Below are 14,077 nucleotides of genomic sequence, written 5' to 3'. Positions count from 1 at the left end.
TGTTCAAGACTCAATGTAAGTCGGGAGGTAAATGTTGGGATGTGATTGTGGATGGTGGTTTAGACACCTAAATCTGATTACATCATTAGGTAATCTTATTTAGTCATCTCCTAGGACATTATTGATTAAATATTTATTATTTAATTAATTAATCATCATCCCCTAGTTAATTAATTAATTAAATTAACTATAGCCCAATTGATAAAATCAAATGATAACCCAAAATCAATTTATCAATTAAATGCCTATTCCTCTATTAAATTAAATGAATTCTCAAGTCTATTTAATTTAATCCCATATCCCCATTTTATTAAATAAATCATTTAATAAAACATTCCTAACCCTTAAAAAATCCCTAAACCAAACCTTTACCCCTAATCCGATCCATTCACCCATACTAACCTCACTTAGCCACCTAACTAACCCATCAAATCAAAGCTAAACCACTTAACCCCTAACCCCCTTTCTAAGCTAATCCTAATCCCCCTCCTAAACATATGCACAACTTTAGGCAAGGGCTAAGACTTGTTAACCCAAACCAAAGTCAAAATATGTCCCATATCCTCTTCCATCCCCATCCAAGAGCATTAATGGCTCTTACATGCCATTAATGACTCTTACATCCCTCTTACATACTCAACCTTCCTCATTAATCCCTTGACCAACCCTTATCTCATCCCCTCACACTCATCCTCCTTGTGACAAGTGTCACTCCCCTATTGGCTCCAGACTAGAACAATCCATGTGCCTCCTTTTAAGGAATCCTATTCCTCCATAAGATTTTCCCAATCCTTGCATCTTATCCATTCATCCCTCTACCCCTTAGCCTATAAATGAAGCTCTCTCCCTCCACAAAAATGAATTCACTTTTCATGCAAAGTTATAATGCTATTTTGAGAGCCTAAAAACTACCAAAATACTATCATAATATTGAAATCCCTCCATAACCCCATTGTTGAAACCTTCATCCATACACACACTTGGTAAAAACCCCCATCCTTTGGAAGCTTGAGCACAATGTGAGCATACATCCCCTCCCATTAGGGACATAACCATGCCATCATAGGTTATACCATAAGGAACCTACCATTCTTGGTTTGCTTCCTTTTGTGGTGATAACCCCATCCTATCATAAGTGTTAACTGCTTTGGTTGTGTTAATACTTTCATTATTAGATTAGTATTCATTTTACACTAATAGGTTAGGTGATACATTTTAGCATGCTCGATGGGAACCCACATTCAGGTCACTATGATCATGTTTTTGTTTGCTATATGTTAGACTAACCAAATTGACACTTTGTGCTTCTATGTATACGTAGGTGGTTTTGTTAATATTTTTGTAGGTACACAGGTCTCTCATTGGAAATCGTGCTCCCAGCTGTAAAATCAATTTTTGATTTAAACCACTTTTGCACGCACTTTATTTGTGATCCCACCACCATGGAATCACGAACTCATAGCTACGAGATTGCTATCATAAACCAACAAGAATGCAAAACTGTGAAGGTGGGATCACTGTTTGCCTCCAATGACCATTACCACGTGTCAATAATCACATCTCCTACAACCATCCTGACCCTATTCCCTCGAGAACATCATTTTTTATCCGTGGGATCACTGGAAGAGACTATAAAGAACACTTAATGTAGTTATTCAACCTCTAAAACTCACTTTTTCTCTCTCCAATCAAACCCACCGACCCATTTGTCCACAGAAATGCTCCCTCGAAGACCTGCGGGATCACTGTTTCACAGGATCGCTCTGCAACTTTTTAAATCGTGGCCCATTTTCTTTTCACCAGTCCTTGTACCTCAATCTCACAACTTTTAACCATGTTCCCGCTCTGTGGGATCACGGCCTAAACTCGTGGGTTTGCAGGTTTGACCAACTAGTGGTAATTTTTGACATTTCTCTATTGCAGGTACCTTTTGGAGCAGAACACTAATAGGTTTTTGCAGGTTTTGCCATTATAATTGTGTTTTAAGGCTTAAAACCAAATAAATCTTGCTTTTTCATGGAATGAATGGCTAAGTCTTTACAACATTTTTCTTTCTTTCTTTTTTATTAGAATACTTGGATAGTTTAAATCAATAATCTACTCTTGAATGACAAGTACTAAAAAATGAACCAATGCAATGAACACTTTATTTTAAAGGCACAAACAAATATTGTGGTCAAACACTTCAAATTTAGTGCTTAAAATGAAATCATGAAATCTTGAATGCCTTTAAGATAATCTCGCTCTTATTCCCTCCTTTTACAAAGATTTCTCAATTGATTTACTTTTGTTGACTCAATTTCCCTTTGTTGACCATCATTCTAAAGTTGGAAATGAAAAATTTGAATGCTAAGCTCATGTGTCTCTTCATAAACTAATTTGTTAGGATACATTAAAGCATCCAAATAAAAATGAACCAAGTGCCTTGCATGTTCTAAGATTGTGCCCTCTAGCACATCTTTGTCTTCTCCATTTCTTACATCTTAAGACCTTAGAAAATGTGACACATGTACCAAAAGTTGTCAGCAAGATCATCCGCAAAAACCTAGGAGTGCTTCTAGTGAGTTCATCCACCTCTAGGAAGCGCTTCCCCTTTGGTGAGAAGCTCAAACTGACAAATAGTATGGCCAACATATAAATGAGGGGAAACGTAAACTTTCTTGCTCTGTCACCCAAGTTTGAAAGGTGTTTTTTTGGAGGTAGCCTAAGGTGGGAATACTTTCCCACAATTTCAACATATCCAGAATAGCTTCTTAAATGGCTCACATACGTAACAACCATTTGGTGAGATGCCACAAACCCATTTGTAACCCTTTTTTAGTCAAAATTCTTGATTTTTTCATGGTATGCTCATTTTCAGTGCAAGGGAAACAACATCCCTCAAGTTTACTCACCATTGTGCTCCCCTGGTAGAGGCATAAGGCCACTTGGGTTTCATCTCCAAGGGTCATTATTTCTGTAGAAGGGGAACTTCTATTTGCCATGCCTTGAAGATTCTTTGATGTGTATCATTTGTTGATCAACTCCTTTATCAGCTCACCTCTTCGATTAGAGGGACATATTGCACTAGAATTAGGAGACACTAGGCTGTGGGCCATTGAATACCATATTGCAACCAAAAAATTTGACCTTAGGGATAAAGCATGTGTTTGAATTGTCTTACTTGTGCTCAAGACTCATGAAAAACATTTGTAAAAACATACACAATTCTATGGTTGTTATCAAATCCTTTTGCTCAAGAGATCATCTATTTTTCTTTCTCAAAGTTGCTTTGTCCTTTGAGAAACTGTTTACTCATAAATCCCTCACATCCAAAAAGAATCCCATCTTTTGATATTTAAAGAAAGTAATTGTTAGCAAGTCCATTCACAACAACTTTTGTCTCATAATTTCAACTTTCCATTGTCCAAAATTATACTTGTTCCCTCAAACAACAACCCACTAAGAAAGTTCCAGTTACAAATCCTTTTTTTCGTTAGTCCAAAGTTTTTCCTTTTTCAAAGTATCCTTGTTACTTATCCTACTTGACCGAAAATAACACTTTTTGTCTTTGAAAGACCCCATCCTTGATATTTTCATAGAAATTGGTTGTTCACAATTCCATTCACAAACAAACTTTTGTCTCCTTGGTTCAAACTTTACCTTTTTCAAAACTATCCTTGTTATGTTGATAGTAACTAGTAGTAGAATTCAGTTGCAAGCAACCCCATTTCTTCTTAGTCTAAATTTATCTCTCACAAACTATCCTTTTTACCTATCCTACCTGACCAAAAATAACACATTTGTCTTCAAAATAGGCGCTTCTTACTTTTGTCCAAAAGGATTGTTAGCAATTTCATTTGCAACAAATCCTAAAGTTTAGATTGTTTGCCTCACTACTTTACCATTTCTGGAAACTTAGCTGTTCCTCAATTGATTTATGTTTCCAACCCAAGGTTAAAAGGTGTACTTGGAATAGTCATTTCCTATCAAACCCCATAGTTGCGATCAAATCCCTTAGAGTTATCTCGTGTCAGGCCAAACCAAGACCAAATTCAAAAAAACTAAACTTCCACAAATACCAATTTACAAAGAAATAGAACCAAAACACAGAAAACATACCCCCAACCCAAGGATTGCCAAGTTAGACCAAACTGAGAAAGATGACACAGACATTGCATTAAAAACTAAGTGGGATTACAAAATTTAAAACCTAACTCTTCGACAAGATGTCAACCATAGCCTTATCAACAACTCTAGTGTTACTCACTCTGATTAGGTCCTTCTTCCATACACACTTATGCACTTATCTCCTCATAAGTTTAGTCTTTCACATAAAACCACTACCCCATAGAAGCATTTGAAATAGAATCATCTCCTCCCATTTTTTTGTCATCCACCTTAGGTTTTTTGAACCCTTCACATGCATCATTAAAATTGAGCACCCTCCACTAATTTACTCACCTACTTAGAAACATTTATCATCACTTCATTAGGATTTATTTTGATAAAAATAGTTTCCCTCCATCTCACCATCATCGTCATCCTTGAAACTAAACATTGTCTAAGATAGGTTGTCACTTGTGTCCCACATCACCTTGAGCCAAAGCTTGGGTTACACATTGATCCTTCTTTATCTTCCAAAAATAGACATTAGGATACTTTAGGGTTTGATACCACCATCACATTTTTTAGGATCACACTTAAGGTTAACATAGTCTCCTTCATTCAGTACCATATCACTTAGGTTTCGAAGGTATCTTTAAACACACTTGTACCTACTTTTCTTTGCATCTCAGGAAACCAATCCACCCTAGTGACACTTAGGAAAATCACTTCATCATATACACTTAGCATCATCCTTGTTGCATTTCATCCTTCAGAAAATTATCCTATCATGCCACCCACTACACATTTTGGTAAGAATACACAAAAAAAGAAGGATATGGATCCTAGTCATAGCAGTAGCATAGCTTGGGCTGAGCCCTACCCCATAGTTTCCATGACACCACTAAATCCACCACCATAAAACCCTGTAGAAACAGGTTCTTCCATAGATATTGATGCTTTCATGAACCAATCTAGCCATGCAACCATTGTTAATGCCATCATAGATCGAAATAAGGAAACCATCATGGAAAATTTCTTAAGGGACAATGTTGGTGCCTTTGAGTTTGGATGCCCACCACCTCCCAACATTATGGATCCTACACATCCTCTATTTGGGTGGCAACTACCATCCATAGGGTCATCTGTCCCTCATGATCCTTTCTCATCACCCAACAGTGAGTACTGACCACCACAAACAGAACCAATATACTCAAATATATGCTCAACCCAAGTGATTGCTCCCATTCCACAAAACACCCATCCCATTCTCACACAACCCTTAGTACATACCACATCTCAACCAACCCCAAGTGTATCATCTACATCTTCTTCCACCACCCTTCTCCCTACTTTCCAAGATCTCCCTTTTGCATCTAGCAACATTGCATTTTCCCTTTCATCTCAAAGCACATCCAATCCATTTACTATCGACATGCTTCCACTAGGGTCAAATACCTCATCTTCCATCCCATCCAACATCACTGTCAATCCATTTGTTACTAGCCAAAGTACTTCGGCCTCATTCCCTTTAAGGCCTTGGAGTGTTGATATGACACAAGGGCCTACCACTATGTCCATATCTCAATCACTATCATCCTCCACTCCTCAAGTCCATTCATTACCACCCATGACCAACTATTTTTCTATGCCACCCTTGGGCAATAGTCAAATCACCCCTCCACTATAATATCTTGCTATGAACACTTTTCCTCATATTAATTACCTTGCCCCTATTCATACTCAGTCACTCTCTCAAGTAGGAACACAACCAACATATATTGGGCAAAGTATACATTCCCAAAGCATGGCCCAGGCATTGCCAATGCTACCATCTTTTCAGCCACAATCATCACACCAGTAGTATGCCCAGGTATCTGCATATAATTATCTAGTAGGGAAACACCCTCATACTTAGCCTCCCCACCAACAGTCTAACCAACATATGCATTAGTATACACAAACTACATCCCAACAACCCATAGCATCCATCCTGCCAGTCGTGCAACCTATTTTTCCACAACCACCATATCACAGTTAGGGTTTCCCATATCAAACTTCAGCATCTGCTATGTATTCCATAGTAGGGGCACCTAGACTATGGGCATCTATTACCCCACCTATAATATGTAAATTGGAAGAAATGAAAAATGCTCTCAAGGCCCTCAAAGATGAGACAAACTCCAAAAATTTTAAATTTGAAAATGATTGTCCATATCCGTTTAACAAAACCATCACAATGACACCATTTCCTAAACACTTGAGATCCCCAAGTTTGATAAATTTAGAGGGAAAAGTGATCTAGTCATACATGTCAAATAATTCTATAGGCATTGCCAACAAGTGGCCTATAATGATGTATTCCTCATGCAACTTTTTCTAAAATTCTTAGGAGGACCAACACTCGAGTGGTTCTGTCATATAACCTAGGGCACCATTAAAACCTTCATTGATCTTTCTGAGGCCTTTGTGGCTCAATATGCTCATCTTATCGAGATTGAGTTATCTATAGTAGACTTAGTTCATACCAAGCAAAAAGAAGGAGAAAGTCTTGTAGAATACTTATAATGTTGGCAAACCCTCACAACTAGGATCTCATGTACCATCCTTGAACGTCACCTTGTCAAAATGTTCATTAACAATTCACATCTTAGTCTTTCCCATCACATGGTTATGAACTATTTACAAATATAAAAATACATTAAGGAAAAATGGATGGGACTCGAGCAAGGACTCATCAAAGATGGTGTCATCAAAATTTACAAAGAAAACACCCAGGATCGAGGTCCAAGAAATGAAAAACCACACTATTGGAATAAAAATAAGAACATAGTTACTGATGGCATCAATGACACTTGACATGTTCATATCGTCGGGGCCACAACCAACACTCCCACCACATTTTGTCAACAACAACCTTATCAGTAACAACCACCTGTATATTAGCAACCACCTATGTAGAACAAACAACAAGTACCCAGCCATCAAAATCAAACTAATGCCATCACACTTTTGGCTGGACCTAAACCATGTATTCAGAGACAACCACTTGTATACACCCTTTGGGGGAGCCCCTTGATGAAATCTTTGAAAAATTGGCCAAGGACAACCTTGTTCAATATCCACAAACACAACCCTTGGAACCAAACCAATCTAGGGAATCTGGTATAAAGATAATGAGTTTTGAAAATTCCATCATGTCAAAGGACATACCACCCTCAAGTGCATGCAACTCAAGGACTACGACTAAGACCTTATTGACTAGAAGGAGATCATAGTGGGAGCACAAGTCTCACCCAACATTGGATTATTGATGTACCAAAATGATTTTCCTCCCCACAACACAAACATGACTAAAACACCTACAAACACTCTTGCCAATAAACCCAATACCACTCAAAAAAAAAAAGGAGATAATCAAGATAAGTCTCAAAACTATACTTCAGCATACTTGGACTATGAGAGCCTCATTGGATGCATATCAAAAGTTGAACCTTTTATCAATGTTATAAATGTCAAAGGCCCAGACACCCATTGTGTAATTAATACTCAATGAGCTTGACTCAATATAGCTGGTCCATCTATGTCTACACCATCAAGACCACCTCCATCCAAAACATCTTCATCAGGATCACCCTCATTAGGACCATAGTCTAATATCTTGGAACACCTTGGAAACATGCCAGCTTAAATTTCTATGCTAGATCTCTTACAGACAAGCCCACTTTATCAAGAGATCCTCAACATTATGCTCCATGAGTCATGCATCCCCACTGACATAAATGCCACCGAGTTTCACAACTTGATCGGCCATCTTTCTGCATCATGTGCTTTGTCCTTCAAAACCTCTAACATCCTAGTAGTTGATAGATAATGGATCGACTTTAAATCTATGTACTTTAAAATTCATCAAACAAGCATGATACATTTAGGCAAATATCATTAATGAGGTAATCACCATCAAAGCATATGACAACTTGGAGTGCACCACTGAAGGAACCTCTTGCTCCCTCTCAGAGTCGGTCCTACCACTCAAGAAATAGTTTTTCATGTAGTTGATCTTAACCTTCCATGCAACATCCTCTTTGGCCATCCATGGATTCATGCCATGAAAGTCATTCCATGCACATACCATCAATGTGTCAAATTTTCGCATAATGGCATTGAGGTAACCATCCATGCAGATCCTAAACCCTTTTCTTATTGCAATTCTGTCAAAGCTTCATATACTAACCATTACCCTAGAATTGAAGTTGGCCACACCATGGCTAGTTTCTCTGGCACCTACCATGATTCGAATACCATTTTATCCTCCACTCTTTCCACAGTTAAGATCAACTACCAAGGTTGTGGTGAATGCAATCTCACAAATTCTTTTGCTGTCGGCACTTTACCACTTGATCCACATACTCAAGGGCACTCAACACATCAAGGGCCAAGCCCAGATACCACCTCTCAACTTAGACAACTAGGCCCTACCACATTTTTTACCAAGGGTATCCTTGATGGAGAGGAAACTACGCTAGACATTAACACATGGCTATACAAGGAGCCACCTCCTAAGAGTAAAGAACTTCTTAATCACTTTTAAAAAAAACATCCCTAGTCACATCACCTTCCCACTAAGAAATTGGATTATCAAGGAGGTGGTTTGGGTCATGTAGAATCAGGCATTAGGTAGCCTATTGAAGCATACCAAGAAAAGAAGAAGAAAGGCTTAGGCTATGGACTCCCTGTAATTGGGGGCACTACAAAAGAAGACCATGCCTTCACAAACATTCAAAACAATCCAATTGAGGTCAAAGAAATTCCTAAAGAGGTATAAAAGAAAGCCTACAATGATATTTTCCTTGATAAAATTATCCTAGGAGCCTCTGTGTTCTACCAATTATCCTTAAATCTCATAGACCTACCACTCACTCACCCCAAACTCATTGATTAGGACCAGCCAAGTGTTGTCCATGTTGATGAATTCTCTATAGAGCATGTGCTCCTCAATTCATAGATGTAGAAACACAGCATAAATAGCTGCTTCCACCATCTAACCAATGTCTACAAACTAGATCCAATAGGTTACTTCGAGGAGGAAATCTCTAGTCACAAAATTGAGTTAAAAAATGAAACAAAAAGCAAAAGAAAACCATCCTCTAGCGAAAACTCCTCTGAAGTGCCATTGAATGATCCAAAAAATGAAAAGAAAACAAAGGTCATATCCAGTGGTGAAAACCTCTTAGAGGCACTCGAGGATGGAGATTTCATCCTTCCCCCACAAGATCATAGGCCTCCCATATGTTTAATCTTGACAGAGGAAACTAGACCGGTCAATATCAATCTAACTGAGATACCATAGATCACATATATCATGACATCTCTACCACCTAAGTAGGCAGATCTTCTCATCGAAGTCTTCATGAAAATTTTGGTCACTTTGCATGCCGCTATCAAGACATGCTGGGGTTGGACCCCAAATTAGTAGTCCACCATTTGGTCATGGATCCAAAGGCCAAACTTGTCAAGCAAAAGCTCTGTAAGATGCACCCCAAAGTTTCTTTATTGCTTAAAGAAAAGTTAGAAAAATTGCTAGAGGCAAAGATCATTCGCTTGATTGACTATTTAGATTAGATCTCCAACATGGTACCTATCATAAAACCTTCTAGTGATATCAAAATTTGCACTGACTTCAGAGATCTCAACAAGGCTTGCCCAAAGGATGATTTCCCATTACCCAACATAGACATGATTATTCATCTCACTGCAGGCCATGGACTCTTATCACTCATGGATGGTTTCTCTGAATACAATCAAATTCTGATAGCAGAGGAAGCCCAACATAAGACAACATTTACCATGCCTTGGGGGACATTCTATTATAACATGATGCCATTTGGGTTAAAGAACACTGGTGCAACATATCGGCGTGCCATGACAATCATCTTCCACGACCTCATCCATAAAACTCTTGAGAACTATGTGGATGATATTTTAGTCAAATCTCTTAATGCCCTTGATCACTTGTCTCATCTCAAGGAAGTGTTTGATTGATTATCTAAATATCATCTCATGCTCAATCCTAAGAAATGTGTCTTTGGCGTTATCTCAAGAAAACTCCTTAGATTCATTGTATCATGACATGGTATTGAGATTGATCCTAAGAAGCTCAAGGCCATCATGGATATGGCTCCTCCTAAGACACTTAGAGAACTCCGCTCTCTTCAAGGAAAGTTGCAATCAGTTAGGAAATTTATCTCATGGCTCATTGACAAGTATTAATTATTCACACGTTTACTCAAAAAAGATCAGAATTTTAGGTGGGACCCCATTTTCCAATGCAATTTTGAACTAATCAAGAAATACTTGACTAATCCACCTATTTTGGTTCACCTAGTTGTAGGTCATCCGCTCATATTATACATCACAACTACCCCCACAACATTAGGTGCTCTTCTAGCGCAACTTGATGATACAGGAAAGGAAAGGGCTATTTACTACATTAGTTGTACTCTAGTTGGTTATGAGCTCAATTACACACCAGTGGAGAAGGTTTGCTTAGTCGTGGCATTTTCCACTCAGAAGTTGGTCATTACATGTTGAGCCACACTATGCAACTAATATCCAAAATTGATCCATTAAAGTATATGTTATCACACACAATACTCATAGGGTGCCTGGCTAAATGGGTTGTGCTTCTCAACAAATTTGACATCCAATATGTTGACAGAAAGGCCATCAAAGGATAGCTTATAGAAGATCACTTGGCAGATGCACCTTTGGTTGTGGACCACCCTCTCATTATGGAATTTCTAGATGAACACCTCAATTTAATAGAAGAACAACCATCTTGGAAGCTATACTTTGATGGATCTTTCACATCCCATGGTTCCAACATCGACATACTCTTGGTCACACCTCAGGGTGATTACATTCCTAAATCTTTTAAACTATAGTTCCAATGTACCAACAACATCTTAGAGTATGAGGCCCTTATTGTAAGACTCAAAATAGTAGTCGAGTGGAGCATCACAGAGCTAAAGGTCTTCGAAGATTCACAACTCATTATCAAATAGGTCCTGGATGAATATCAGACCAAAGATGACAAGCTATAACCTTATAAAGAGTTGGTCGATCAATTGAGGGAATATTTTACTCAAATACAGTTCATATAGATAACCAGGTTGCAAAACAAAGTAATAGATGCCATGGCCACTATTGGTTCCCTTTTGGAAATACCATGAGAGGCTACACAGTATGAATTCTTAGTCAAGCAACTACATGAGCCTGCATATGAGAATGATGAGTCAACACAAGTATGCACTTTGGTTGGTCCCTCATCCCCATGGTACCACAAAATTCATGCTTACCTACTAAATGATATCATATCTCCCCATCTCACATGATGTCAATGCTAGAACCTTATTTGTAGAGCCTCACATTATACTATCATCACCCAAACTCTATATCATCATGGTTATCATGATACTCTCTCTCACTATCTAGGCTAAAATGAGGCTGCAATGGCTCTCAAGGAGGTACATGCCAGAATTTGTGGTGCTCACATGAGCGTGATAGTTCTAGGTAAGAAAATCCTATGGGTAAGATATTATTGGCCCAACCTAGAGCATGATGCATGTGACTTTGTAAAACAATATCTACCCTATCAACAATATGCTAACTTAATCCGAGCCCCAACTCAAGATCTCCAACCTATTGTACCACCATGGTCATTTGCATGTTGGGGGTTTAACCTTGTTGTTATTATTGCATCTCTCTCTTTAGAAGGATATAAAGTGGATAATAACTGCCATCGACTGTGTCACTAAATGGGTAGAAGCAGTCCCCCTTATCATTGCCACAAGAGCTCAGGTGTCCAAATTTATCCTATATCATACCATATGTTAGTTGGGCATCCTAGCTACCATTTTTACTGACCATGGAGGTAATTTCAAAAATCTCAATATGGAGGAATTGTGCACTTCCTTTCATATCCATCACCATTTTTCTAGCCTATACTTCCCACAAGGTAACAGTTAGGCGGAGGCAACTAATAAAACCCTAGTCAAAATCCTAAAGAAAGTTGTCAATGATTCCAACTGTGATTGGCATTTACAAATTAACCCCGCCCTATGGGCCTATTGCACCTCCTTCCATACATCCACAGACACAACCCCATACTCCGTGGTGTATGGTGTTGAAGTAGTATTACCTATTAAAGTTGAACTCCCATGCCTGTGCATTTCTTTGTGGGGCCATATATTAGATGAGGATTATAGAGTGGCTAAGCTTATCCAGCTAGATTTACTTGATGAAAAAAGGCAACAAGCCTATGACCACCTCATGGTCTACCAAAATCACCTCAAGTGCAACTTCAATAGGAAGGTCCATTTGTGCCAATTTCAAGAGGGAGACATGGTCCTAAAAGAAAACATGAAGGTACAAGCTAACTGAGAAAAGAAAGGCAAGTTCAAACCCACATGGTTTGGTCCTTATGTGGTCATAACCTCTTTTAGTTTAGGGGCCTGTCAGCTATCCAAAATTGAAGGTGAAGTCTTGAATGATCCCACCAATATCATTCACCTCAAGAAATTCTATGCCTAAAAATCCTCAGCGTATCCTGCCTCCTCAAGGAGTAGAAAGCAAAAGAGAAGAGAAAACAAAAAAAAAAAAAAAAATGGAAAAGAGAAATAAGCATCCAATGGTGAAAAATTAGCAATGCAAGCGCCTTGGATAGGTACCCTAGTGAAAACCTAGCAATTAGGTGCCAGGTGTACTTAGCCTTTCTATTATCTATCAATGACCTACATCTCCCCCATCACCTTTTTGCACCTCATCTTCCTATTCTTCAAGGTGTTCCAAGAAGTTTCACCCTCACACTCCACAACCTTATGCCATATTTTTCAGCCTCCACCTAGATCATGTATTCTACTATATTATGACATGGCTATCCTATCCTTTTACCCTACCATGTGTGTCATCTTTGGTGTATCATGTCCTTGTAACAACAAGAGTATCATATGTATCATATCCCTATAACAACAACAATATCATATGTATCATATCCCTATAACAACAATAGTATTTTGTGTATCATATCCTTGTAGCACTACTAGTATTATATGTATCATATAGATGAAACATTAACTATATTACATATCAATACTATCTCCTTATCCTGAGGTTTTCCCCATCGTATGCACACTCACTACTTTATTTTTTCATAATTCCTTCATCATCCATGCATGGTATAGTCCTACTTGTACATTTTCAAAGTCCTTTAGTAAAACCTGTGTCAATACCTAGTTGTCCATAAAAGGTTATGGTTGCCAATTTTATCATTATCTTAACAATACTGTCACTATGTTCCTCTAGGAAGTATCCTTTCTCCTATTAGCCTGTCAGTATCCAGTTATCCCGATCTCTTTGGAAAAAGGTTGCTTTATCATGAATTTTTGTAAAACATTGGGTTTTTGTATACTTTTATCTTTTGGAAGGGACATCCTAGGTAATTTAGTTGTTCCTTCCTCATGGTCACCATGATCTTCTATATCATGGTATGCTATGAATGGAGCAACTCGAGAGCATGGTTTTGCCCAAGGTCATTTTCTATTTGTGAGTTAGTTCAATATCACCCTTGCATATCCAAACATGTTTTCATTCATGATCACATGATGCAGTTGGAGACTATCATTTTCTTGTGGATTACCCATCATCATTTCCACACTGATTTCTATGGGACTCACGTGTGATGCTGGGGAAATCCTTGCATGTTTGTTCAAGTTAGTCCTATGTAATATTGGGGAAAAGGCCTTGACATTCTTAGTAACCTTGGCATGTCCCTAATATTCCTATATCAAATAAAGTTCTCATATATCAAATAAAGTTCTCACACTACATGGTGGTACTTCTTTATGAAGTACCCCACCCTCAAGCTTTTGATATATACCCTCAATCTTACCTGTTTCTCCCATACAAACAAATATTTTATTTCTATCACCCT

Source organism: Cupressus sempervirens, chromosome 8, assembly GCF_028749045.1.
Source record: "Cupressus sempervirens isolate cs-2001-9-10 chromosome 8, ASM2874904v1, whole genome shotgun sequence".
Taxonomy (NCBI): domain Eukaryota; kingdom Viridiplantae; phylum Streptophyta; class Pinopsida; order Cupressales; family Cupressaceae; genus Cupressus; species Cupressus sempervirens.
This window is presented reverse-complemented; position numbering follows the sequence as displayed.